Below are 26,648 nucleotides of genomic sequence, written 5' to 3'. Positions count from 1 at the left end.
ACCTCCCTCACAAGCAGTGGCCTCTGTGCACTTCCCTCACAGGGCGGTAGTACTGCTGCAGCTGTTTTACAGCAAGACCAAAGGCCACAGGTTTGGTTTCCTTTTCTTTCTTTTCTCCGAGTTTACAATGTTTTGGGTTTTTTCTTCAGAATTTTTGCACATTCATGGAGTTTATTATTATTTTCTTATCTCTCTGCTTGTTTTACAGGGTCTTACCCCAGCTGGCCTGGACCTCGCTTTGTAGATTAAGATGCCCTGGGGCTCACAGAGTCCACCTGCCTGTGCCTCCAGAGTACTGGGGCTAAAGGTGTGCACCACCACCCTGCTCATGGAGTTCTTAAGGTGATCCTAAAAACACAGCTGTGGTGAGTGGATTACCACTTATTTTAGGCATCTCCAGGCTTTACAGAGGTTGATACTTAAAATGAGAGTTCTTTTTTAAGAAGACTTTCAAATGGAAAATCACCAGGCTACCACTGTGGCCCTGGAAGAAGTATGAGCCAGGGTTGGGTCACATAGCTTCTCAGCATGTAGCCTCTGCTGACAGGATTGCTGCCACTTGAGTCTCTGGCCACCAACTCATTCTACTACAAGTGTGCTGTGCATTGCAGCTGAATCAGAAATCAAGTGCCTGGGTTTTGATATCTGCACTGTAGATATTCATAGGATGAGGCAGAAGTCGTAGCTACAGTCCTTTGCCCTCAGTTGTCACAAACAGAAAGGGTGACAATTGGTGGCTCAGTTCCATTCAAAAGGAAACAGAGGATGTAGTGGAGAGGAGAGGGCATGCCCCACTGCATTACTGCCTTGAAGAATAAAATGAAATTTGGCTCGTTAACTAACCAGGTCTGGCCCCCGTATCAGCAGTCATGAGAGCCTGCTTTGGCTGGGCTCTACCTATCTCCTAAATCATTCAGCTCTGTGGCTTTCTTCCAGTTTTTGTCCCCCTGACCTGTGTCACGTTTTACACTGTGAATCACCATCCCTTTCTGGAACCACTCTCATCTTTTTTTGTCACATGTCTTCTCTCTCTTCTCACCTCCAGATGCTCCTCTGCTCTTCTCATAATTTATCTTCCCGCCTGCTTCCCTGTCAGCATTTTCTGGAGCACACGGTTTCAGTTCTTTGTTCTGCCTGTTTCCATGTGAGGAGCTTAGCTTGGTCGCCACTTCCCAGGTCCTAAGAGCAGATATACAGGTCTAAACAGGACTGGTTTATCCTAAACCATGTTTTTCCTCTAGGTCTTCCTGTTTTTAAAAGTGAAACTGATGTGGATTCCTTGCATGTAGTAAAGGGACCTGTCTCAGCTCTTAGTCAGCTTAACCCAGGGAACTTGGATGCTGGACAATCAGTAGTCACCAAAGCTGTCCCCCATTACTGTCTTCTGGCTGTTTTGTATTGTACCCAAGAATAATAAGGAAAACAAATAAGAAATGAACAGAGTGAACATAGATTTATTAAGGAAAACAAGAATGACTCCTGGGAATGGGTGGGGAGCGGCTCAAGGAGGATTCCTGCTATGGACCTTCAGGTAGTATTCTGTTGTGTGGCAGGAACTGGGTGGAGACGTAGGTAATCTTTCTTGAGACTGATTATTTTTGGCTGGTGATTTGTAAAAAATGTGTGCACCTGAGAGGAGTCTATACCCTCTCTGTGTGCTCCTTCCGGTCAGCCAGAGAGGTAATCACTTGCTACTCGTCCAGCCAGGGGAATGGTTGGAAGAGGTGATCATTTTGTTTGTTCATTTCCAAGCTTCTTGACTAGCTCATGGTCCACAGTGGGCCCTGCCCTTTGAAGATGCCTCTTGTCTCAGTCTCATGCTTCTCTCTGGCCTGAGACTTGGCCTCAGCTTGATACTTTTCAGTCTCCCAAGTGTCTGATAGACATTTAAAGAGCAGGCCTACTTAATTTATTCTTGCTGTAACATTCTGGTTCTCAAAAATGATATTAAGTTTTTCATATTTAAGAACATATAACCCTCCTAGTCATCTCTTTTTCCTCCAGATTCTCATTTTTACTTTTTTTAACTGTTTCACATCCTATTTTGTGACATGAGTTACCTCTTAATTTATTCTCAACCAAACCAGCCTTAAATTGCCTTCTGTTAAATGTTGTTTCTGTGAGACAAAGATCTACATTATTATGCTGTTGTTGTATTAGCCAGAGGTCCCTGGACAAGCAGAACAGATAGGATGATGATAGAGTGATCCGAGGGTCGGCTTAGGAGGCTCACTCACATAGTCAGAGGCTGCACGGAGGCCATCTGCACACTGGAGAGCCGTGGGGAACTGGTGACTCTCAATCTAAGAAGCTGGAAACCACAGCACAAGAGACATGGTGTGCCATAGACTGAGGCTAAATGCCTGAAAGTCCTTGAGGAGCCACTGGTGAAAATCTGTACTTAGAGGTTAAGCATCTAACGTTCACAGGAGAAATGGCAAAACCCACCTCCACTCAGGAAGAGTCAGGCACACAGTTGCCAGCTTCCCACTTCTGTCTCCTTTTTGCTTTGTGTGTCCACTGCCTATTGGATAACACTTGAGTTCATGGTCAGTCTTCTCATAGCACCATCCTGCACACCAGTCTTCTCCATCAAGTCAGATTGACAACCATACTCAGCATCGACACTTCTCAAAAAGAGGACATAGAAAATGAATGGACCACAAAACAGTGACAGAAATAAATTCAATATGTCAGTCATTTTAAAAAATTACCTAGAGCTGACAAGTTGTTTAAGCAGATAAAAGCACTTACAACCTGAGTTTGATTCCTGGGGGTTATCTGGTGGGAGGAGAGAACAGACTCCCACGAGTTGTCTACTGACCTTCACATACATACGGGACACATGGATGTACACATGCACACACACATAATCACAAAATAGTACAAAGGTAGATAAATGGGATAAAAATGTCACAACTAGTTAAGGTTGTAAATATAAAATGTAAGGAATTGATAACTGCTGCCACAAAATAAAACACTTGTTTAAAAAGACACAGGTAAATACTGAAGAAAGTCAGGTTTTTGTAGCTGTTATCAGGGGAAAAAATGAGGCCAGAAAGCAGGTAAGGGCGCTTGCTCCCAAGCCTGGCTGACTAGGAACCAACAGTGGAAAGAGAGCAGACCCCTGCCATCTGTCCTCTGACCCCACACATTACCACAGACACATGCACATGCACATACTACTGCAGACACATGCACACACATGCATTGTTGAATCAAACAGTATACATTAGAGATGTCCTGTATGATTCATTTAAATGCGAAAAAGTTTTGTGCCAAAAATCTGAAGATCTAGGTCAGTGGCAGAGCACATCCGCAACATGTATCAGGCCCTAGTTATATGCTCAACACCCCCAAAAAGGTCTTGTATCTAATAGCACACTTTCAAAATGTATAAAAGACAAATTTAGTGAGTCCAGGGAAAACTTGAGAAGTTTATTGTTGCAGTAAGAGATTCTTTTTTGTTTGTTTGATTGGTTGTTTGTTTGATTGTTGGGTATTGGGGTTTTGGGAGGGGGTCTTTAAATAGCTCTGGCTAAACAGGAACTTATTATGTAGCCCAAGCTTATCTCAAACTCAGAGGTCTGCCTTTGTCCTTCTGTCCCCTGTCCCTCTGTCCCCTGTCCCTCTGCCTCTCTGTCCCCGTCCTTTTGTCCTCTGTTCCTCTTTCCCCTGTCTCTCTATCCCATCCTTTTGTCCCTCTGTCCCCTGTCCCTCTGTCCCTTTGCCCCTGTGCCTCTGACAGAGCAAACTAATCAAAATGAAACAACAAACAAAAACCCCATGTATACCAAACAAAACATGGCTATGGATTTGAGTAATGCAGTGTTTAACATTGCTGTAATAGACACATAGGAAAATAGTTTATCCAGAAATAAAAAATAACCCATATATATGAAAATTTAAATGTATTTTCTAAATGTGCCAAGAAATAAATAATAATGGAAATAAGAAATATAAAAAAAAGGACATTAATGAAAAAAGAATTTCAACACAGAACAGGAGACTGATGTTCCAGGTTAGAACTCAGTGGTTTAAACAGAATTAACAACCATCGGGACAAAATACAAAAGGTTCTTTAAAAGTAAGCTGGGCATGGTGGCTGGTGCCATACCCTCAGTACTTGGGGGGCAGAGGCAGCAGCATCTGAAATTCAAGGTCATCTTCATTGCTATATAGTAGGTTTAAGATCAACATGGGATATGTGAGACTGCCTCAGACCAGAACCCAAACAAAGAACTGACAGTGAACAGTAGTTTGAGGGGATTACTACAGAGTTTGTATGATGATTCACATTCCCCAATCCTTAGGAATATATACTAATCTTAAAATATCACACAACTGAGCTTTTCAGCTCTTGAAAGAGAAGAGACTGATGGCATGGCATAGGCTTCTTGGAATAATAGCATCGCCCTCAGCTTCCCTTTCAAGCCCGTTCCCTAGTGTAAGTGTGAGCAGGACTGCACAAGGATTCACTTAGACTGACAGATGGATGGGCAGTCTATGACAGACACCCGGGGCCCCAAGTGGGAAGAGAAACAGAAATGCAGCATGTGAGCACTGTAGCGAGACCGCGGGGCAAGGGTAAAGCCTGAGAGAGAATCTAAAAAGTAAGAGAACAAACCGACAGCAGCCTGTGATTCCTGACAAGCACAAGCCACAAAGTCAGAGAGCAGAGACAGGCGTGGAGAGGAGACAGTGTGGGGAGGAGAGAGCTGCCAGCTGACAGACGAGGGGAAGATAACAAAAACAGAAAGTATGTTATCAGCAGTCTCCTTAAGACAAAAGCTTCGGCGGACAGTGGTGGCGCATGCCTTTAATCCCAGCACTTGGGAGGCAGAGGCAGGCAGATTTCTGAGTTTGAGGCTAGCCTGGTCTACAGAGTGAGTTCCAGGACAGCCAGGGTTATACAGAGAAACCCTGTCTCGAAAAACCAAAAAAAAAAAAAAAAGAAAAGACAAAAGCTTCAGGAATTCTTTTAATTTTTTTTATTTTGTTAATGTTTGTTACTTTACTTAAAATTTAAAAAAAAAATTAAGCCAGGCAGTAGTGGCACACACCTTTGATCCCAGCACTCAGGAGGCAGAGGCAGGCCGAGCTCTGAGTTTGAGGCCAGCCTGGTCTATAGAACAAGTTCCAAGACAGCTTGGGCTGCACAGAGAAACCCCATCTCAAAACACAAAACAAAAAAGTTTAAATTATGTATATGTATGTCTGTGTGAATATATGCCACATGCTAGGGGTACCCATGAGACCAGAAGAAGGTCCCTAGAGTTAGGTTTCCCAGTGTGCTCTTAATTACTGCCATCTCTCAAGGTCCCTAGTTTTACGTGTGTGTGTGTGTGTGTGTGTGTGTGTGTGTGTGTGTGTGTGTGTTCCACAATGCTCCTTTGTCAGAGGGAAAACTACAGAAGTTGGTTCTCTCCTTCTACTCAGTGGAGTTTGTGGATCAAACTTAAGCTGCCTGCTGAGCCTTATTGCCAGTCCCTTTAAGGGAATGTTTAGATCAAAGAAAAATAGTTCCAAATGGGAATGGAAAATTCAGGGAAGAATCGAGAACAAAGGGGGGAAATTGTAGGTAATATTACATGTGAATAGGAGGGTTCTGAGGGCTTAGCTGTGTGAAGAGCTGAGGGGTAGAGTCGGTAGAGTGTGTGCCTGGCATTCATGCCCCCTGCATCCAGTCTCCAGCACTCAAGAATATGACAAGAACAGAATTACCACAGGAAAACAAGGAGGAAATACATAGGTAAACACAGATAATACACTCTGAGCTTCCCTAGCGAACATGTTTTATTTATACTAAATGTAGACAAATCAAAGATAATAGGAATAAGCACAACTATATTAGTAATTACAAATACTCCAAGTAGTGCCGGGCGGTGGTGGCACACGTCTTTAATCCCAGCACTTGGGAGGCAGAGGCAGGTGGATTTCTGAGTTCGAGGCCAGCCTGGTCTACAGAGTGAGTTCCAGGACAGCCAGGGCTATACAGAGAAACCTTGTCTCAAAAAACCTAAAAACAAAAAACAAAACAAAAAAACCCCAAATACTCCAAGTAAATACTAGGATAGCAAATTATCAGTATAGATAAAAACTGTTTACCCCATGCTACTTCCAAAAAAAGCTTTCCATATAAAGCACTGGAACGTTGAAAATTTTAAAATGGAGGAAATCTAATATCTAACATGAACCAAAAGAAAGCTGACAGTAGATCTTACAGCAATAGTGAAGAGACATGGGGATGTTTTATCACCACGAAGAGGGCATCTGTCAAAAGAATGCATCGATTTAAATCCTAAACTAGTGTTCGCTGAATAGCCTGGTTTCAGAACACAATGCAGAAATAGAACTGGAAGGAGACAGAACAGTCTTCAGTAAACACACTTCTCCCAGTAGCTCATAAAACAAGCATGACTCAGTCATGACATGCAAGGCCCAGACAGCAGCTGATGAGTGAGCTGCTATCGACAGCAGAGCACTGTCTAACCAAGATTAGAACATCATCACTTTTAACTCTCTGTGGTGAGTTTATCAAAAATGGCTTTATGACAATAAAACAAACTTCACCAAAGTCTCGCAACATTCAGAATATTTCCTCTGGCCAAACTAGGATTAAGATAGAAAATAACTAGCTAGAAAAAAATGATTTAACCGGTGCACTGATAAATAATTCACATGTTCAAAGAATAGAAATTAGTAAGTACTTGTAACTCCATCAGCAAAGACAGGATGAACAGATGCACTTCGGGATTCCCTCGAACATTTGCCTGCTGTGCTCAAGCTTACCTCTTGGCAGGCAGGAAACTGGGTGGGAGAAGGCTCAGGATCCTAGGATCCTTCTCAAAGGCATCCCCATGAGTTAATTTCTTCCCATCAGGTTCTATCTAGTGGGAATCCACAACCACACACCTCCAGAACAAGAAGCAAGACCAAGCCCTTAAGCACAGAGGCCTTCAGGGATACTTACAGAATCCACAGCATTTGGGAACCTAGCTCTGTACTTAAGAAGCCAGTCAAAAACAGTAACCTCCCAAAGCACTGAATGATGAAAACAAAATAAAAGTATTCCTAAATTAAGAAAACACACATTTTCCTAAGAGAACAAAAAAGAGCTTTGTTTTTGACATGAGGGAGCAACTACATGACACTCTTGCTTGGTAACTGAGGAACAAGACATCTGAACTGAGTATCTCAGGCACTGAGTGGAAGATAGCCTCAAGAGTAGGGGTGAGCCTTACGGTCCTAAAGGGCTTCTGCCTAAAGGTAGCTGCTGACCCACAACAGTGGATTGAGGTAGCATTCCCAAAGGGAGAGCTCTGCAGGGATACCAAGGCAGGCTTGTTCTTGGGAGAACTGCAGAAGCTTGGCTGGAACAGTTCTCATCAGCATTGCCAGCCTTTCTTCACACTGCCCCACAGTCCCTTTGCCATTCAACTTTTCTTTCCCTTACAAAGTCAGGTGTGTTTTGTAATGCATTGCCTCTACCTGGCACCCCAACTCCTTTCCCAGTTTTCCTTACAGCTTTCCTTGCTTTCCTACAGATTTCCTTGGCAAATCTCCCGAATTGTAGGTTCTCACTTGCGATGTGTTTATCAGACTATGGAGGCCAATACAATGGTGCCAAGAAAAATAAATGTTAGGCTAGGATCTAAGACTGGCTAGCACACCTTGGGATGGACATCATTCTGAATGTCACACGAGCCATAAATAGATCCTGGCACAAATTGGAGCTTACCAACCAAATATCTCATAGATGATGACTGAAGGGTGTTGCGTTAGAGAAGAATTCTGTGTTGGGTGTGATCAAGAGGCCTGAGAAAGACTGAGAGGGGAAAGAGAGAAGACCCACAGAGACAAAGCTGATGCCCACTGAGTTGTGCTACCCTTGCCAAGGGACAAGAGACTTAAAGCTGTTTTGGAGATTTGTGTGGGTCTGTGCCTGCAGGTGTCATCGGAGGCCAGAAGAGGGTGTCAGACCGCCTCCATCTGGAGGTACCAGTGGTTGGTTTCAAACCGTCAACATAGGTGCTGGGAGCTGAACTCAGGGTCCATGTGAAAAGTAGTAAGCTTCCTTAAGTGTCACTTCGTCGCTCCAGCTCCAGACTCAAAGGAGTTGAAGCTGGATGTCAAAGCCAGTGGCCTCAGGGTCTTATGGAATCTCAGCAGAACACCAGACTCAGCTCTGCAGCGGGGGCTCGGGGGAGATGTAACTGTTAGAGTTGCAGAACTTCGGAGGCTCTGAGTGCCCAGCACACCAGAGGAGGGAAAGCCCAGAACTCAGAAACACAGAATGGAAACGTCTGGGTGGATGTGTGCAAGGATGCTGGTGCAGCAGCTCTTGGTTCCTGTGGGCTTTTGAAGGGCCCAGTTTCCTTTGTTTCAGAAGTCGCCCTGACTTCTTACTGCTATGCTATGTCAAGGAGTTAGGATGAATCCAAATGTGTCTCCACTGAAAACATCCCAGGCCTGATAAGGAAAGAAGAGACAACAAAAGAATTCAGACATGTAGCTTGCATGTAGCAGGAGCTGTCAAAGAACCCTTGGAATTAAGTTTTTTAGGGTGTTTAGTCAAAGATGAGAATGTACCCCTAGATAAAGACAATTGACTGATTTTTAACACGTTTTCTCAGGATGTAGATGATAAGGCAGATTTGCCACTGTGATAGTTCTAAGAATCTTGGAAAAAGATCTCAACACTCAGGGAAAGGGGAAGGCCTGTACTGCATTTATAATGGCAGAAGATTGTATAAAGAGTCTGAGCAAACATGCTAGAATAAATGCCCAAACAGAGAACTGTGTTCCACATGAAGCTACAGAAGACAGCATCCACTAACCATGTCCACTAAGGAAGCCCTGAGAACAGTAGTGCAAGCTTTGAAAACCATGGCAACAGAGACTGATGCTTTCCCAGAGAAGACCAAGTCCTGCATGTCAGCCTCCTCTGCCCTGGGAGAACTCGAATTTCATACTCATGGTGATAGTATAGAGCCTGTGTGTAGCTGTGAATTCTTGCCTGGGGGTTATAACTAATCCTTAGATGTGGAATCACACAGGCATAACACTGGACCTCTTCACAGTGAAGGAGATGGAGAGTGGCTCTTGATCATGGGATCTACTAGTACTGTCACACAGAGTCCCATCCTAAGGCATCCAGCCTTGTAGGATGCTGGGCCAGCCTTTATACATCAGAGGAAATGCAAAGAATGGTGGGCTATTCTGTGGGCTGTAGACGAAGTCAGAGTACCTATCCCAACATGCAAGATATTTGAGTCTAGGATTCAAGGCATGGGACCAGAAGTAGTTCCAGTGGCTATCGCTCCTAACATAGGGGCCCACACCCCACTTAGAGTGTGTTGTGTTCCCATTCCTATAATCTTGAGCTTTGGAGACATGGAATTCCTCATCTTAAAAAAAAAAAAAAAAAGGCACATTCCTGTCAAGTCATAGCAAGAGTCCCAGCTAAAAGTTACAACTGCCAAGACATTTCCTGCGTCCAGAGACTAGCAGACAGGAATAAAGTCACCATTCTGAAAGACTAAGAGCAGGCTGCTGTGGCCAACAGGACAGGGCAGGACTACTGTGTACCTTTTAATTTTTTCAATGGTTCTTAAACACTTTAACCTCCCTTTTAACTTACCACCCACCGGAGGTAGTAGGAAAGAAAGGATACAGGGGAAATGGACCTGTTGAGAAAGGTTCTTTGGAGCAGCTCCTGTCTGTGTTGTCTGGAAATTGGCAGTTCAGTTCACAGGTTAGCAGCTCAGTCCACTCACAGACACTTCACAGATACACAGATACACAGATACAATTCAGGAGAGTCGGGAAAGTAAACAGGAATCAGCACGGGTGGCACTATGGAGCAGAGACGGCCAGACCTCAGCCTAGCCACGAGTCAGCAGCAGGAGGGACCAAAAGGAACACCAGAAGAAGAGGAGGCTGTGCCTCTCTCAGCGAAGCAAAGATCAGCAAAGACTAGAGACCACAGCGTTCCACAGCTAGCTCTATAAGCAAGCCTAACTCAGCCTCTGTCACTGGCTATCAAGTACTATCTATACTCCCTCCAAACGTCACACGTCCTCCACCGGTCTTGTCTCAGCTGACATCACTCTGCCCATCAGTCCAAGTTCTTGAAAGTGGCAAAAAAAAAAAACAAAAACAACCAAACAAACAAACAAACAAAAAAACCTGCGGCACACCAAGAAGTTTTTGGGTGCATTTCTATGGAGTCCCAAGAAATGCAGCTCAACTATGCAGTATAAGACAAACCAATACATGTGTGTCCTTAGCAAAGAATCTTTCGTCACATGTCCTTTTACATGCTTGATTTAGCAGAAGATCCTTTCACCTGTGTCTGCTTCAGTGAAACATTCCTTCACAAGTCTGCCTTAGTCTTTCACCTATGTCTACTCAGGAAAACTCTCCTTCATACATTTGCCCCAGCAAAACACCATCCAACACAACTGACTCTCCTAAGCACCCTTACATTTCCACTTCATTCCTGTGACATGAAGAGGACATAGTGATGTATGTGCTGAACAAAAAGTAGCCATGTTAGTGTCTCCTGCTGTTACCTCTCACTGCCATTAACTGTGAATAGACACATGAAGCAGCCTCCAACTGGAAAGATACACTTGCCAAGAGGGTCAGACGACTTCAAAAATCAAGGTTTCTGCACCATATTTTCCCTGAGAGCTTGTAAAGACACAGTTGAGTTAGTTCAGTGGGCCATGAGACAGCTAGGGTATGAGCTACTGGCTGAGATCAGCTGTCTCTTTCCTGAGTTCTCCCCAGGAAGAAAGGGCAATGGGAACCATGGAAATGCCCCTCTCCAAATTTGGAGTAGATGTATTTTGGTGGATATTTGGGGGCCTCCGAAACACACCACTTAGATTTGGGGAGTTGTTTCCTGGTAGCCTCACTGCTGCATCCCACAGTTCAGTACTGCATTTTCATTGTGGCCACACTTCCTGCATTAATCTCTGACTGGCTCCTCAGGAACCAGAAGGTTCTCCTCCTCCGGAGAACACAGGATGCTATTGGAGTCTTTCCCCTTTCACATGGGTCAGATCTGCATTGCAGCCGGCTTTCCAGCTGCCAGTGGCTCCTTTCTCACTGTCTTACTGCAGTTCCTTGGACAGATGTCTTCTGTGGCAAGACCCCTTCTTGCCATATGGCTTTTTGTGCAGTCAGGCTGACAAGCTATTCTGAGGGAGGAATTTACAAAGCCAACCAAAGAATCAGAGACTATGCTTGTCTTGCATGCATAAGACCCAGAGATGATATCTCCTGAATACCCCACAATCCAAATGGAACTTTCTAGAGCTAAAAGAAGAAATGATACATCTCCTTAAGACTTCAGTAGAAAGTACCCAAATTGTGTGATAAGGATCAAAATGAGATTAAACAGAGAACAAAACGGGGAAAAGTGAAGTTGGGACAATATTAAGGGAACACGCTCTTGTACTCCAGAAGGAAGAGAAGGGAAAAGAAATAAGAGCTGACATGTTTTCAAGTGTGAGGAAAACTGTAAGTCCTATATCTGGAGGTATTTAAATTGCTAAGAATTAGAGCGTTAAGTCACAAGATACAGAGATACTCATGGGTGACTGTGTCACTGTGAATGTGCCTGACCTCAGAAGATGAGCAGTATTGGCCCTCAATGATACTTGGATGGGTAAGAGGGACATGCTATCTACAAGGAGCCATGTGGTGAAATACCACGGCTCACCAGGGGTCTGTTTCATGAAAGGAAACCAGGCCCGACTGTTCATCTTGGGAAGGAACAGGAGAGACAAGGTGAGAAGTTGTAGGGTGGGAGTTTGGTTTTGTTTAGGTATTGCTATTGTTGTGCTAGTTTGGAACTCAATACACAGCCTACATTGTCCTTGAACTCATGATCCTCCAGTGTCAGCCTCTCCAGTGCTAGGAATCCAGATGTGTGTTATTACATTGGCTAGAATTGGCTGTCGTGGGTCATTGTGAAGGTCTTGGGCTAAGGGGGCTCTCCTTCATTGTCTCCTTCCTGATGCTGGTGTGGTCAGAGCAATGGAAAGTGCTCTGAGTATCTGAGGTTGGAGAAAATGTGCATGGGGGGTGGGCTGTGGGTAAGACGTCTGTGAATGGCACAGTGGCAAGTGCGAGCTGTACTGTCTCTGAGAATTGTCTCATGCTGGGGCGAGAAGCAGACAAAGAGGCAGACAATAGTCCCTTGAGGATAAGAAAGGCCCCATGTGAAGAAGTCTACAACTCAATATGATTACCGTGTTAGCTGGTTTTTATTTTCAAGAGAGATTCCCTAGATCAGTTTGGCTTATGGCTACATTTGTGAGAAACTGTCTTGATTGATGATTGATGTGGGACCTAACTAACCCTTTATGGGTGGCACCATTCCTTGGCCACTGGACCTGGGCTAAGAAAGCTGAGTATGCAAGCCAGTAAGCTGCCTTCCTCTGTGATTCCTGCTCTTGGGTTCCTGCTCTGACTTCCCTAATGATGGGCTATGGTCAAGAAGTATTAGCTGAAATGATCCTTTCTTTCCCAAGGTGTGTTCTATCGTAGTGTTTATCACAGCTTAGAAAGCAAACTCAGAGAAATTACCCAATTTTTTAAATGAGCAACGGCATTTGTAAGGGCTGAGTTGTAACCCACCAAGCCCACCTTTGTCAGACTCACTTGTTGAAACCCTAATTGTACATGTGTACTGGTTTTGGAGACAGGTTTTTGCTAAAGAAATTAATACTAACTGAAGTTGTAAGGATAGACCTTGATCTGATAGGGTCGACATCCTTGGAAGAAGAGACACTGGAGACTCAGGGTGTAGATTAACAGTAAAAAAACAGCTGAGCATGCTCTGAGAAAGGGCCGTTTGCAATGAACAGTGAATACCTGCAAGCAGGAGTGCCCTCACCAGCCCCAGTCCAGGTTGACACTGTGAACTTGGATTGGCAGCCTCTAGAGTTAAGAGAAAATAAAGGTCTGCTGAGGGATTCTGCGATGACATTTGCTTGTGGAAGCGCATACTAATTAAGACAGGTCTTGAGTAGAGAGTCCTCTGAGGAAGTACAGGTGGCTAGTATCTTTAATGAGCTCAGAAGTTTTTAGATCTCAGAGAATCATACATCAGACTTCAAATTAGATACAACTTAGATACAACTGTCCCTAGGATAGGCAGAAGGTCAGTTAATAACAAACACCAGTTAGACCCTGGAGAAATTAGAATCTTCATACATACTGCAGGTGGGGCAGACAGTGATAGGAGTGTTTTGGAAAAATAAAAGTCTGGATCAATCCTCGACTAGTTCTACTCCCATACATGTCCAGTAGAAGTGAAAGCAATGGTCTACAAAGGAACATGAGCAAAACTGTCATATCCATGGAACAGAGTAATATTTGTTCATAAAAGGAAGAGTAGGGCTGGCAAGACGGCTCAGCAGGTGAGATGCTGTGCAAGCCTAGGACCTGAGTGTCAGCCCAGAGGGAAATAATCTGCTCTGCAGCTGTCTGCAGGTCCCCAGACACATACTGTGCTACATGCACCACCTCTCCACATCATACATGCGTGCATGCACACACCCATAATGACGATAACATTTTAAGGAAATAAGTACTGACACTCGCTACAACATGGAATAACCTTGAAAAAATAGAGAGGCAGGCTTAGTGGTGCAGGCCTTTAATCCCATCATCACCCAGGAGGCAGAAGCAGCCAGTTGAGGCCAGACTGATCTACATAGTTCCAGGGCAGCCAAGGCTACTTAGTGAGACCTTGTCTCAGAAAAAACAAAAAGAAATAAAAAAGAAAGTTACAAGAGCCACTTAAATATATAAATGGCTCAAATACTCCAGTTACAAAACTGAAAATTATCTAGTTGAAAACCTGGACAACTACAGGAGAGGGAAGGGGAAGTGTGCAGTCAGTCATCGGGAGAGAACTGAAGTGTCTTATCAGACAGAGTCTGGACACAGGATACAGGATAGAGATTCTGTAATGGCTAGATGCACTATAAAAAGGAGCCTTAAGATAATAAAGCAACAGCTGGTAGACAAATCCATAAATACAGCAGATCCTTCAGTCATTTCTGTGGTCCTACAATTGAACCCCAGCCTCACTCATGCCCGGGAATGCTCTGCCACACAGTAATAACCAGGACTCTCTTTTACTTTTCCTCTGAAACAGAATCTTATTAACTACCAAGGTTGTCCTTGAAGTCACTCTGTCGCCTAGACAGGCTTTGAACTTACGCTCCTGCCTCAGCCTCCCAGGCAGCTAGGATTGCAGTCCACACTACCTTCAGCACTCTCAAGTAAGTGACAAAATGGGTAAAAGGAAAGTTAGTAGGGACATATGTGACCTGAATAACACCAGCCAGCCTGAGTGACAGATGCCACTAGAATACTACACACAAGAAAGCCGAAAGTATTTATTTATTAACTTTTATTTATATGCTTTGTGTGTCTGTGTACATGTATTTGTGCGTGTGAGTGCCCACAGTAGCCAGAAGATGGCATCAGATTCCCTGGAGCTGAAGTTACAGGGGGTTACAGAGCCACTAATAAGGGTGCTGGGAATGGAAGATTCTTCTGCAAGAATAGCAAATACTCTTAACTGCTGAGCCATCTCTCCAGCCCCAAGGACTATACAGTTTTAAAAGTGCAAATAAAACATTTATTACATGGACCATCGTGCTGGCTAATTTTATGCCAAGTTGATACCTGCTTAGAGTCATTCTGGAAGAGGGAATCCCAGTTGAGAAAATGCCCCCAACCAGATTGGCCTGTGGGACATTTACTTGATGGATAGTTGATGAGGTAGGGCCCAGCTCAGTGTGTGTGTATGGAGAAACCTCTGGGTTGGTGGTCCTGGTGCTATAAGAAAGCAGACTGAACAAGCTAGGAAGAACAAGCCAGAAAGTAAGCCAGTAAGTGATCTTCCATAGTCTCTGCATTAGCTCCTGCCTCCATGTTCCTGGTCTAGTTTCCTCAGTAATGGACTGTTACCTGGAAGTGTAAGCAAAATAATCTCTTTCCTCCTCAAGTTGATTTTGGAAATGATGTTTATCACAGTAACAGAAAGCTTTAATGGAGACAAGTATATATGGAACCATAAAGCAAATCTCAATACATTTCCAAGGATTGCTACCATACATCTGCTTTTAAAAGAAGTAGTAAGTTAAAGTGGAAGAGAGAGGGCCAGCCAGATGGCTTAGCAGGTATAGGCTCTTGTGGCCATCCTGATGATCTGAGTTCAATCCCTGGCACCCATGTGAAGGGTTGCCCTCATAACACATCTGAGCACATGCCCACATGCATACAAAATAAATACATGTAATTTTAGAAATAAGGGGGAGGGTCAGGAATATGGTTCACTGTTTAAGAACACTGGATGTTCTTCCAGAGGACCCAAGTTTTATTCCCAGCCCCCTCCCCCATGGTAGCCCACAACCCTCTTTAAGTCCAATTCCAGGACATCCAATGCCCTCTTCTGGACTTTGTGGGCCTGAGGCACACATGCAGTACACAGACACACATGCAAGCAGTACATCCATACATATAAAAACAAGATAAATACTAAAACAAGAAGAAAAAAAGAAAAGGTGAGAGATGGCGCAGTGTGTGAAGTGAAGGGACTGTCACTGCAGATGCCGCAGACCTGAGGACCTGAAGGAACCAGTTGTGTAGACACTCAACAAAAGCAAACCTTTGTACACAAAGCATAATGTTAAAAACACAAGGTGTCTAATAACTAACTCTGTGCCGATGAATGTGACCCCAAATGGGAACAAATTCTATGAAAACCAATACTGACAGAAGATTTAGAAAAGCCAAGGAGCCTTTCCCTTCTCTAGGGCATCTGAAAGCTCTCTCTCAGGCAGCCAGGCAGCTCTCTAGGTAAAGGCACTTCCACTAGGCCAGATGGCCTTAGTTCAGTTACCAGAAAGCACATGGTGGAAAGAGAGAACTGACTTCTGCAGGTTGTTCTCTGATCTCCATGTGTGTGCTGTGGCATAAATATACTTCCCCCCACCCCCCACACACATACACAAACTAAATTAATTAAGAATATTTCTTAGGCCAGGCATGGTGGCCCACACCTTTGATTCTAGCAATTGGGAAGCAGAAGCAGACAGATCTCTATGAGTTTGAGGCCAATCTGGTCTGCATAGTTCCAGGCCAGCCAGGGCTACATGCATAGAGACCCTTACTCCCCTCAAAAGTTCCTTTTTTTTTTTTTTTTAATTCTTTAGTTCTAGCACTCATGAGGTAGAGACAGGTGGATCTCAATGATTTCGAGGCCAGCCTGGTCTACAAAGTAAGTTCCAGGACAGCCAAGACTACACAGAAAAACCCTGTCTCAAAAACAAACAAAAATGCTTCCCATGTGTCTTACAAATTGCTGATATGAACTTGATCCCACTTGAGAGCATCTACATCCATGTGAAAAGTGGGCCAAGAGCATAAGTTCTTTCCTTATAAATCAATCTTAACAACTTCGTATCAAGGTTATGCTGACTCACCAAAGCTGGCTCGGTAGTGGTTCTGTATTGATAGTCACAAATATTCACTCCTCCCTCCAAAGAGATTGTGTATGCTTGCCTAATATTGGGTGATTAGCAGAGATGCTTCTGGAAGAAGAAATACCTCTCTCTCAGCAGGCTGTGATTTGTCTTACTGACTTGCCCAGGCAGTTGTAGGTGAATGATCAACATGTACTTCATGTTGAACAGCAATTGTGAAGCATCATAGTGTCTTCTTCCCACTTCTTGCTCTTTGTCTTTTGATAGCAGAACTTGGAGAACAGCAAGTCCCAGATGGAGGTTGCTCTTTTAGTTCGGGTCCTGAACAAAGAAGCCACAGGGACAAAAGCTGTAGCTGCCCTTGGCCCAGCCAAGAGCCAGAGAGTGGCAGCCAATTCCCAGCTGATCTGTGAGATGACAAAGGACTCTCATCTTGAGTTATTGCAACTTGAGGGTTATTTGCATTCACAACACAAAATAGCCAAATTGTTACTAATATTTGAGACAAAGTATCACTGTGTACCCCAGGCTAGCCTGGAACTTACGATCCTCCTGCCTCAGCCTCTCAAGTGCTACAATTACTGGTATGTGCTACTACATCCAGGTGCAAAGTTCAACTAATACTGAAAATATTCCTTTGGGTTTGGAGTATATCTCAGTGGTAGAGTGCTTGCCTATCATGTGGGTTTCCCTAGGTTCAATTCTCAGTATTAAATAAAGTATCCCTTAAAAAAAAAATCAATCAAGAGTCTGGAGAGGAGAAGCAGCTCAGATAGAGTCTGCATGCACCGCGCCTGCAGAGAACAAGGCTTTTTTCCAGTACCCACAGCAGGCAGCTTGCCCTCCTCTGCCTCCAAGGGCACCTTTCTGTGCATGCACACACAGACCTATAATCAAAAGCAAGCATAAATATTTTAAAAACAATGAGCTGAAAATTTTGTGTAACTGGTTTCATCTCCTTTCCATGCTAAACTCCCCTCAGTGAAATGGATTCCCTCTATGAAAGCTCCTCTCTTCCCTCCTTCTTCCTGTCACCCCCAGCCACTCCTCCCCATTTTTTCTTCCCCATCCCCTTCTCTCACCTTCCCTCCTCCCCCTCCCCCTATCTTCTTTCTTCCCCTTTCCTCCCTCATTTCTTCCCCCTCTCTTGTTTTCTTTCATTCATTCCTTTTATTTTCTTTTCCTAAAGAATTTTTGTTTTCTGTGTATGGATATTTTCCCCGAACATACATGTGTGTACCACATGCATGCCTGGTGCCTATGGAGGCCAGAAGAGGGCATCAGGTTCCCTGGAACTAGAATGAGCAGCCATGTGGATGCTGGGTCCTCTGGAAGAGCAGCCAGTGGTTTAACTGCTGAGCCACCTCTCCTGCCCTTTATAGGATGTTTTTATGGTGAAGCACCCATTCACCAGAACAGGTTATTTTTGGTCTCTGAAGCATCTGCTGCTTTTTCCTCTTTTTCTTTTGATTTTTAAACACATCCATGGACTCTTTAACTACCCCAAAGCTTTTCTAAAGCTTGTGCTAATATCACATAAACTTCTAAAATTCAGTGATGCTGTGTAACACTTAGGTGTCAGTAGCATATGGCTAGCACAGCTCCGCTGTTTTCTGCATGTGTTGGAGCATCTGAGGGACTGTGAATTATATCAAGAAGGGAGCCGAGCCAGGCAGGTTGGTGTATGCTGTTAATCCCAGCACTTGGGAGGCAGAGGCAGGCAGATCTCTGTAAGTTTGAGGCCAGTTTGGTTTACAGAGTAAGTTCCAGGACAGCCAGGGCTACATAGAGAAACCATGTTTCAAAAAACAAACAAAAAACCAAAAACAACCAAAACAAAATCCCAGAATCTTGTAATTTGTAAGTTTTGTAATTTTTCTTTGTCACTTTTTGAGTAGTGATTGTCTCTACTGTTCTCTATAATGTCTGCCCTCCTTTTATTATTTTCTCTTACTCTGTTTTAATATCCTCTTCCTACCCACCCCACAAAGTCTTACTTTTATAGACTAGACTGGCTTTTAATTTATTGTGTAGCCCAAGTTGTTGTAGTAACAACCCCAATAAGCTGGTGCAAAAAAACCACACAACTCAGTTATTATATTTATAACCTGTGCACCTAGACTGGGCAGGTCTACTGTTACACTACTCTGTTCCCCAGCTATGAGACCCCTTGTTATTCACAGCTTCTCTAGGCCACGTGTGGTTCTGCTCCATCTTCCTTCCTCCTCCTCTTCCTCCATCTCCTTTCCCTTCCTCCCTTCTCTAAAACTTCCAGCCCCACCTTTCCCTTCCACTGGAAAATCAGAAGCTCTAGCCTTTATTTGACCAGTTAAAATGGGGAGAAGGTTCACCTGAAATCACCTGAGTAATGGGGCAGCCCCTCTTGAGGAAGCAGAATTAACATAATACAAACAGCACCAGGGCAGCCCACATCACCAGGTTAGACTCAAGCTGGTGACCCTAACTGCTGAAATCAAACCACCACACATAGCTAATTCTGCTTATTTCTACCATAACATTGACAACAGCTGCTGTGCATGACTGTTAATGAGGAGCTGATGAAGTTGATGCCACAGATTTGCCTCTAGGAACAACTTTAGCTTTGACAGACAAGGTTTAATTTTCATTGTTGGTGAAAATATCTTGTAGTTTCTACTTTAGTAACGTCTCTGTACTGTGCATTTTTTAGAGATTCATATTTCTTAACTTACAGCCACACAGGCACGTTTGAAGTTTATAATGTAATTAGAGGATGGTCAGAGACACTGCTCAGTAGCATTTTGCTCCTTTAAAGTGTATTTGATTTGGTTTAAATAGCGGCATACAGTAAGTGTTTGAACTTGAAAACACATGCCTTCTGTAGTTGCTGGGTGCAGTATCCATTTCGTCAAGAGTGGACTTGCCTTCTTCAGGTCTGCATATCCTTTTTTGATTATTTGACATGTGCCTAGTCTAACAGTTTTGAGGGGTGTTTGCTAAATTTCCAAGTATGACTTATAGTGAGAATTCTGGTTTGGTTTCTTTTAAAAACACAGCACTATAAGAATCTGCTTTCGTTTTAATCCCAGGTGTAGGGATGTGGGGCTGCTTTAGACTGTCCACAGCAGCTGGCTATGGTTTGCCTCGTGCTCTAGCAGAAGCATGATTTTGCCAGTAGCAAATAATTTCTTCCACTGAGTGATGTTTGGAATTCTGGGTACTTTTAGATATAAAATATATATAAATGCTAGGGCCCCAGAGGCAGCGTTGGAGGTTGTTGGTCATTCGGGTTGCAACTTGTTAGTAGTCATACGCAAAGAAGAAACAAGAAAGAAATTAGATTCAGGAATCAATCTCTTCTTTTCCCTCTCTCCCCCTCTCCTGTATTTTTTTTCTCTTGTCTAGTGATAAAGGGTGAAACCAGGGGAATAAAGAGTGGGGAAAAGAAAAACCACACAGTAGCTAAGTACAGATAAAATAATTGTGGGTTTGTTTCTTTAAATTTTTTTTTACATTTTTAATTGTAATGTGTGTATGTAAATAGAGGCCAAGACAGCTTTTAGGGGTTGGTCGTCTCCTTTCCACATGTGGTCCTGGGGATTGAACTAGGTCATTAGGCTTAGGCTTTATCCACTGATCCACCCTGCTGGGCGGTTCTTTTAAGGCATCGTTAAGGTTTTTCGTATTAGGTTTGTAGAACTTGCTCTATTTTCTTGTTGAATCACACCTCTCACATGTGTTTGACTTACCAGAGCCTAATCAAGTTTGCATTTTATTCTTGAGGCTAAGTGAAACAGCTCAGAGTGCTCTCCCCACTCTCGTGCTGACGGAGCCATGTGTCTTCCTTATGTAGGTGTGTGTCAAGCCTACATTTCTGCTGTCTTACATGGTTGACAGCTTCCTATTTGGTGTTTTTATGTACCCCTCTCTGCATCTTCAGGCTCATGTGTGGAATCGTTTTGCTCTTTGTACTAACGTTTCCCTTCCTGCAGATTCTGATGACAAATCCAAGTTACGTTCTCCTGAAAAGCCCTGCTTGGTGTCCCTGCTTCCTCAGCAGCACTTGCTATTGCTTGCTCCTTTGATGATGGCTGTTATGAGTAGGGGAGGGTCTCACTGGGGTTTTGAAATGTCTTCATCTTCCTAACAGCCAGGGGTGGTGCGCAGGCATTACACCCTCGATGGCCACTTAACAGAGCTGAACTGTCATTTTAAAAGAATTGTAGCTCTGGGACCCAGGGAGATTATATTTCAGAGAATAGGGTGGAAGATGGTAAGAGGAAGATACACAGCTGTGCCCTCTGGATCTGTGTGTGTGCATGCACACATGAACAGCACACACAACACACAAAGACTGTTCTCCTGCTGAACCACTTTGTACCAGGCATGTGTATTGGTGTGGCAGGAATAAACTCTATGCAGAATACTAACAAATTAACCAAGTTATTGACTAAAATAGCCATGCTGAGAAGAAAAAGACCAATTGTATATGGGTACATCGTTGCTGTTTCCAGACACACCAGAAGGTCATCAGATCCCATTACAGATGGTTGTGAGCCACCATGTGGTTGCTGGGAATTGAACTCAGGACCTCTGGAAGAGCAGTCAGTGCTCTAAACCTCTGAGCCATCTCTCCAGCTCCCCACCCCTTTTAAAATGGTTTTATTCTTATTCTCTGTGAATTGGTGTCTTGCCTGCATGTATGTATCTCTTTGTGTGAGAATGTCAGATCCTCTGGAACTGAAGTTACAGACAATTGTGAGCTGCATGTGGGGTCCTGGAAATTGAACCTAGAGGACATTTTATTTTGTGTGTGCACATGTGTATGTGTTGTGGGCATGTCTATATCACAACATACATTTGTGCAGAGGACAACTTGAGGGAGTCAGTTTTCCTTCCACCATATTTGGGTCATGGGGACTGAACTCAGGTCATCAGGCTTGGCAGTACCTGTTCTCACTGAGCTATTCAGCTGGCCCAAAAGAGACTAGTCTGAGTTTGGAAAAAGGAATTTTGCCTATGTACTACTTATGAGGCTAAAAACAAAAAGAGTAGAGTGGCATTATTGCATGCTAGTTTGTATATTTGTTCCATATCAGCCTGTGTTAATAATTCTGAAATTGCATTTATATTCTAGGAAAGGATTAGGCAAATATACTGTGGAATGAAGTCATATTTTTATTATACATAGAAATGTTTTATACCAGAGAGCATGAATAACTAAATTATGCAGGCATATAAAAAGGACACAGAAGCCAACGGGAAGAAGCTCCTAGCAGCCAAATGTGGGCACTAAAACAATTACAGTTACAAGAGTGGAGTAGACTGGATCCGGCATAACAGTGCCTATGAATACACACACTCACACACATGCACACACATGCACACACACAGTGATAATGAGTATCTATGAATCCATACACACATGAGGATTAATGTTCAGTCCCTAGATACATGTAAAAACAATACATATTTCGTATATTTTTTTTGATAGTTTGCTTGTATAAAATAGAAAAGTAGGGCTGGAGAGATGACTCAGAGGGCTGGAGAGATGGCTCAGCTGTTAAGAGCACTGACTAAAGATCCTGAGTTCAATTCCCAGCTACCACATGGTGGCTCACAACCATCTGTAATGTGCTCTGATGCCCTCTTCTGGTGTGTGTCTGAAGACAGCTACAGTGTACTCACACACATAAAATAAATAAATCTTTAAAAATACAAAACTCTGAAAGTAGTAAGCAAAGGAGAATGCACAGCTCTACCTATGGACTGAGTCCAGTTAATGTAGAAGGAGCGACAAGAAAGGAAGCCATCATCACCAAGTGACACACTAAGATGAGTCAGGGCTTTCAAATGGCTCAGTTAAGGCACCTGTCACACAAAACCTGCCAACCTGAGTTTGAGCCCTGCAGCCCACATGGTGGAAAGAGAACTGACTTCTGAATGTTGTCCTCTGACCTTCACATATGCCATGGGCATGACTAAATCAATAAAGTGTAATCCAAAAATGTTCAAACAAAAAATCAGATTGTGGCAGATTTGGTAGTGAGTGCCTATAATCTCAGCAGTTGGGAGGCAGAGGCAGGAAAGTCAGTAGTTCACGTTCATCCTTGCCTATAAAGCAAGCCTTTTGCCATCCTGAACATGCCAAGACCCTCTTGCCTACTCCTGACCCCACCACTAAAAGAATCATTAATGACAATAGAGCAAAATAGTGTGCTTTCTTAGCTTTTGACTGTCTTCTCCTAAGAGACTTATTAGTTACAAAAGGAAAAAAGAGTGATTTGTGCAAAGAGAATATTAGAATCCCTCTGTAACTTTATCAACATAAGCATGCTTAGAATAGGGTAAACTAAGGGCTAGAAAGATGCTCGCTGGTTAAGAATGTTCCCTGCTCTTACAGAAGACCTGAGTGTACCCATCACCCTCTCTTATGGCTTCTAAGGGCACCATCATGCATGTGAGCACAACAAACATACACATAAATAAAAATAATATTTTTATATTATATAACACTGTATAAATTATGTAACATTGGACAAGGTGCAGCAAGAACAGCCTTGTATGGTTATTTTCCTGGTGTTCCTGCCCCAAAATGAATGTCTTGATTCTAAAAGTGAGAAAGTTATCAGGTGAAGGTGGTAATGATAGTGGCCTGTAACACTCTAAGCATCAAGGCCATGGATATTGAGGAAAGACTGAAGGATAGACAGTCCAGGAATAGGGCTATAACTCGGCGAGTGCTTGCTTGGCACACACGAGGCCTTGGTGGTTTGGATGCTCAACACTGGGGTATATACCATAATCCAAGCAATCAGGAGTTCAAGGTCATCCTTGGCCACTACCAGGCCAGCCTGGGCTACAAAAGACCCTATCCCAAGAGAGGAAGAAACAGAGGGAGGGAGAGAAAGGCTTTAGGGCACATTTATATTAGTCACTGCAGAAGACAGCTTTAGTTCAAAATCTATTCCTGAAGGAAAGAGCCATCTGAAGAAAGAATCTATGCTAAAATCCACTGAAATACCATTCCTATATCAAGGGACCAGCAAGAAGATGGGGACTCCCTCATTGTCTTTCTTCCTCTCTTCAGTAAGAGCTCACTGTCAGAAAGGTGTCAGCATCTTACAGGGTATGTCAATAAACCCTGACAGTTTGTGTGTGATCTGCCATAATTGTAAAACTTAGACAGGATAGCCAAAGACTGAGAGCTGCCAGTGCCTCATAAAAACCAGAGCAGAAGAACTTGTTTAACTCTACCAAAGGCAGTTTTAAAGTTGTAATTAAGGCATTGCTGAACCGATAAAAGGGTGGAAAACAAGCCCATGTAACTGGTAAGGAACCTGAAAACAGGCCCATGCATGCTCAGAAACTTAGCCACGGATAATCCCAATTGCTGAGGAGGCTCCACACCCTTAAAAGTGGGCCTGGACTATGGTAAAGGATCGAGGAATTGGGCTCTCTCCGCATTAGAAATACTAAGTATGTATCAAGAATTGAGAGTGGGGCTGGAGAGATGGCTCAGTGGTTAAAAGCACTGACTGCTCTTGCAGAGGTCCTGAGTTCAATTCCCAATGACCACATGGTGGCTCACAATCATCTGTAATGGGATCTGATGCCCTCTTCTGGTGTGTCTGAAGACAGCTACAATATGCTCTATAAATAAAATTAAAAATGTTTTAGAAGAACTGTGAATAGTGAAACTCAAAAATTTTACAAAGAAAATCAGAACATTTTGTATGTGTGTCTGTATGTCTGAGAAAGAGGAGAGTGTGCGAGTGTGTGAGAGAGAAGAGAATGTGTGTGGGAGTTTGTGTGTGTGTGTGTGATGTGATGTGAGAAAAAATGTAAGAGAGAGAAGAGAGTGTGAGTATGTAAGTGATGAAATTGTGTGTGAATGTAGTGTGTGTGTGTATAGGTCTGGGTTCCAGGTCAGATTTAGTTATATTTAGTCATATTTAGTCAGGTTTGCTTGTTCCTGCCCAGTTGTTTCACTGCTCTTAAAATACATTTAAAATTCTAGGGTAGATACGTCTTTAAAGAGAAGGGAAAATAATAGACAAATTGAACTGTATTAAAACTTATGGTTCTCGGGCTGGAGAGATGGCTCAGCAGTTAAGAGCACTGACTGCTCTTGCAGAGGTCTTGAGTTAATTCCCAGCAACCACATGGTGGCTCACAACCATCTGCAATGGGATCTGATGCCCTCTTCTGGTGTGTCTGAAGACAGCTACAGTGTGCTCATATAAATAAAATTAATTAATTAATTAAAAAAACAAACAAACTTATGGTTCTCTATGGGCCCAGCTATCAAGAACACTGGCTGCGAGTGTAGAGAACTATGGTTCTATACCCAGCAACAGCATGGTAGCTACAACCGTCTGTAACTTCCGTCAGAGGATCTGATGTCCATTACCAGCTTCTGCAGCACTGCAGGAAAATAGTGCACAGACAGACAATGGAGACAAAACATCCTTATACAGTAAAAAAACAAAAAACAAAAAAACAAAAAAACAACCCACAAACAAACAAAACAAAAAACCCTCCAAAACCAATATAAAGAATGAGGAAGTTGCTACATTAAACTTAAGAGTTCTAACACATTTATCTCTGGAGTACTAAAATCTCTTTAATAAAATAGGAAAAAAGATAGATGGGTGTGGTGGCCTCAGTGCTCAGTGGCATAAGCAGGCAGATCTCTAAATTCCAGGCCAGCCTGGTCTACATAGCAAGTTCAGTTAAGTGCTATGTAGGAGACCCTTTCTTTAAAAACAAAACAAACAAAAACCACAGGAAATAAGAGAAAGAAAATGAATAGATGATCAATAACAAGAAAAGACTTTATTAGAAAGCAGAGAGGGCAGTGGTGGCACACACCTTTAATCCCAGCACTTGGGAGGCAGAGACAGGAGAATTTCTGAGTTTGAGGCCGGCCTGGTCTACAGAGTGAGTTCCAAGACAGCCAGGACTATACAGAGAAACCCTGTCTTGAAAAACCAAAAAAAAAGAAAAAAGAAAAAAGAAAAATCTAAATAAATAAAAAAAGACCAAGTCTTGCCTTGGAAAAGCTGGTGTGTGTGCCCCACACTTGGCTGTATCATATAAAAAAGTAAAAAAGAAAAACAAAAAAAGAAAGCAGAGAAGTAGAAATGAGGGGGGCAGCCCCCACTTTTCATTCTTACCCACTTGACAAGGACTGATCATTGGCACACACAGTTGGTGAGGGGGACCCAGGGAACTGGAACCAGTGGGTGCTTGTGGGAGTGGAGTAGAGGCCCACCCCTGTGGTGAGGATTTTGTTTTCTTTTAAAAACACAGATAAGACTATTTTAATCCCAGGTGTGGGATATGCGGCTGCTTCAGACTACCCATGGCAGCTGACTGTGATTTGCCTGTGTTCTGACTGGGGCATGATTTTGCCAGCTGCAGATAGCTTCTGCGATTGCGTGATGTTTGGAATTCTGGGAACTACACCCTCTCTATAAACAAACTGGCCTGTGTGCTAAAGCCTGGCATCTATGTTAAAGGAAGCCTTGTATATGGGCTTCAGATGAGACTAGTTCCCATCAGTGTTTGTTACAGCCACACCTGTAACTGTTGCAACAGTTTCTCAATAACTGTATTAATGAATGGTTATTTCTACACAGTGAAAATGAACTGCATTATGGCCATTCACATGGATAAAGCTCACATTTTTTCATTTAAAAAAATGTAGTTATGAGAAGGGGAAGCTATGAAAATTGAGGGTAGCATAGAATCTCATCAAAAATGTCTTATATTTGCATAGAAATGGACTTGTATAAATCAAATCAGTGTAATATAGTAAAAACTATCTAGGTCTTTAATTCTAGCTCTTGGAAGGCAGAGACAGGTAGATCTCTGAGTTCAAGACTAGCCAGGTCTACAGAGAGAAACCGTGTGTGTGTGTGTGTGTGTGTGTGTGTGTGTGTGTGTGTGTGTGTGTTAGGTGTTGAATCTAGGGAGTTGAAGAGATGGCTCAACAGATAACAGTCTTTCAAAGGACCAAGTTCAATTCCTGTGTACACACACACACACACACACACACATTTATTTTTATTTAAAAAAGAAAAGTTCCGGGGGATTACAACACTCTCTTCTGACCTCTGAGGGCACTAGATACATATATGTTGC

The 26,648-nt window shown here is 43.2% G+C and overlaps 1 long non-coding RNA gene across 1 annotated transcript in view; it reads left to right on the top strand.

The window, feature by feature from the left end:
* The first annotated feature begins 263 nt into the window (after positions 1 to 263).
* LOC114627988 overlaps positions 264 to 26,648 on the top strand; it is a 42,568-nt gene continuing 16,183 nt past the window's right edge. The window contains exon 1 of the long non-coding RNA XR_003712425.1: positions 264 to 365. This is a non-coding gene — a long non-coding RNA (uncharacterized LOC114627988). The remainder of the gene's footprint in view (positions 366 to 26,648) is intronic.

Source organism: Grammomys surdaster, unplaced genomic scaffold (genome assembly GCF_004785775.1).
Source record: "Grammomys surdaster isolate TR1022 unplaced genomic scaffold, NIH_TR_1.0 262, whole genome shotgun sequence".
In the NCBI taxonomy this organism is placed as follows: domain Eukaryota; kingdom Metazoa; phylum Chordata; class Mammalia; order Rodentia; family Muridae; genus Grammomys; species Grammomys surdaster.
The sequence above is the reverse complement of the archived record's forward strand: the minus strand, read 5'-3'. Positions and strand labels throughout refer to the sequence as shown.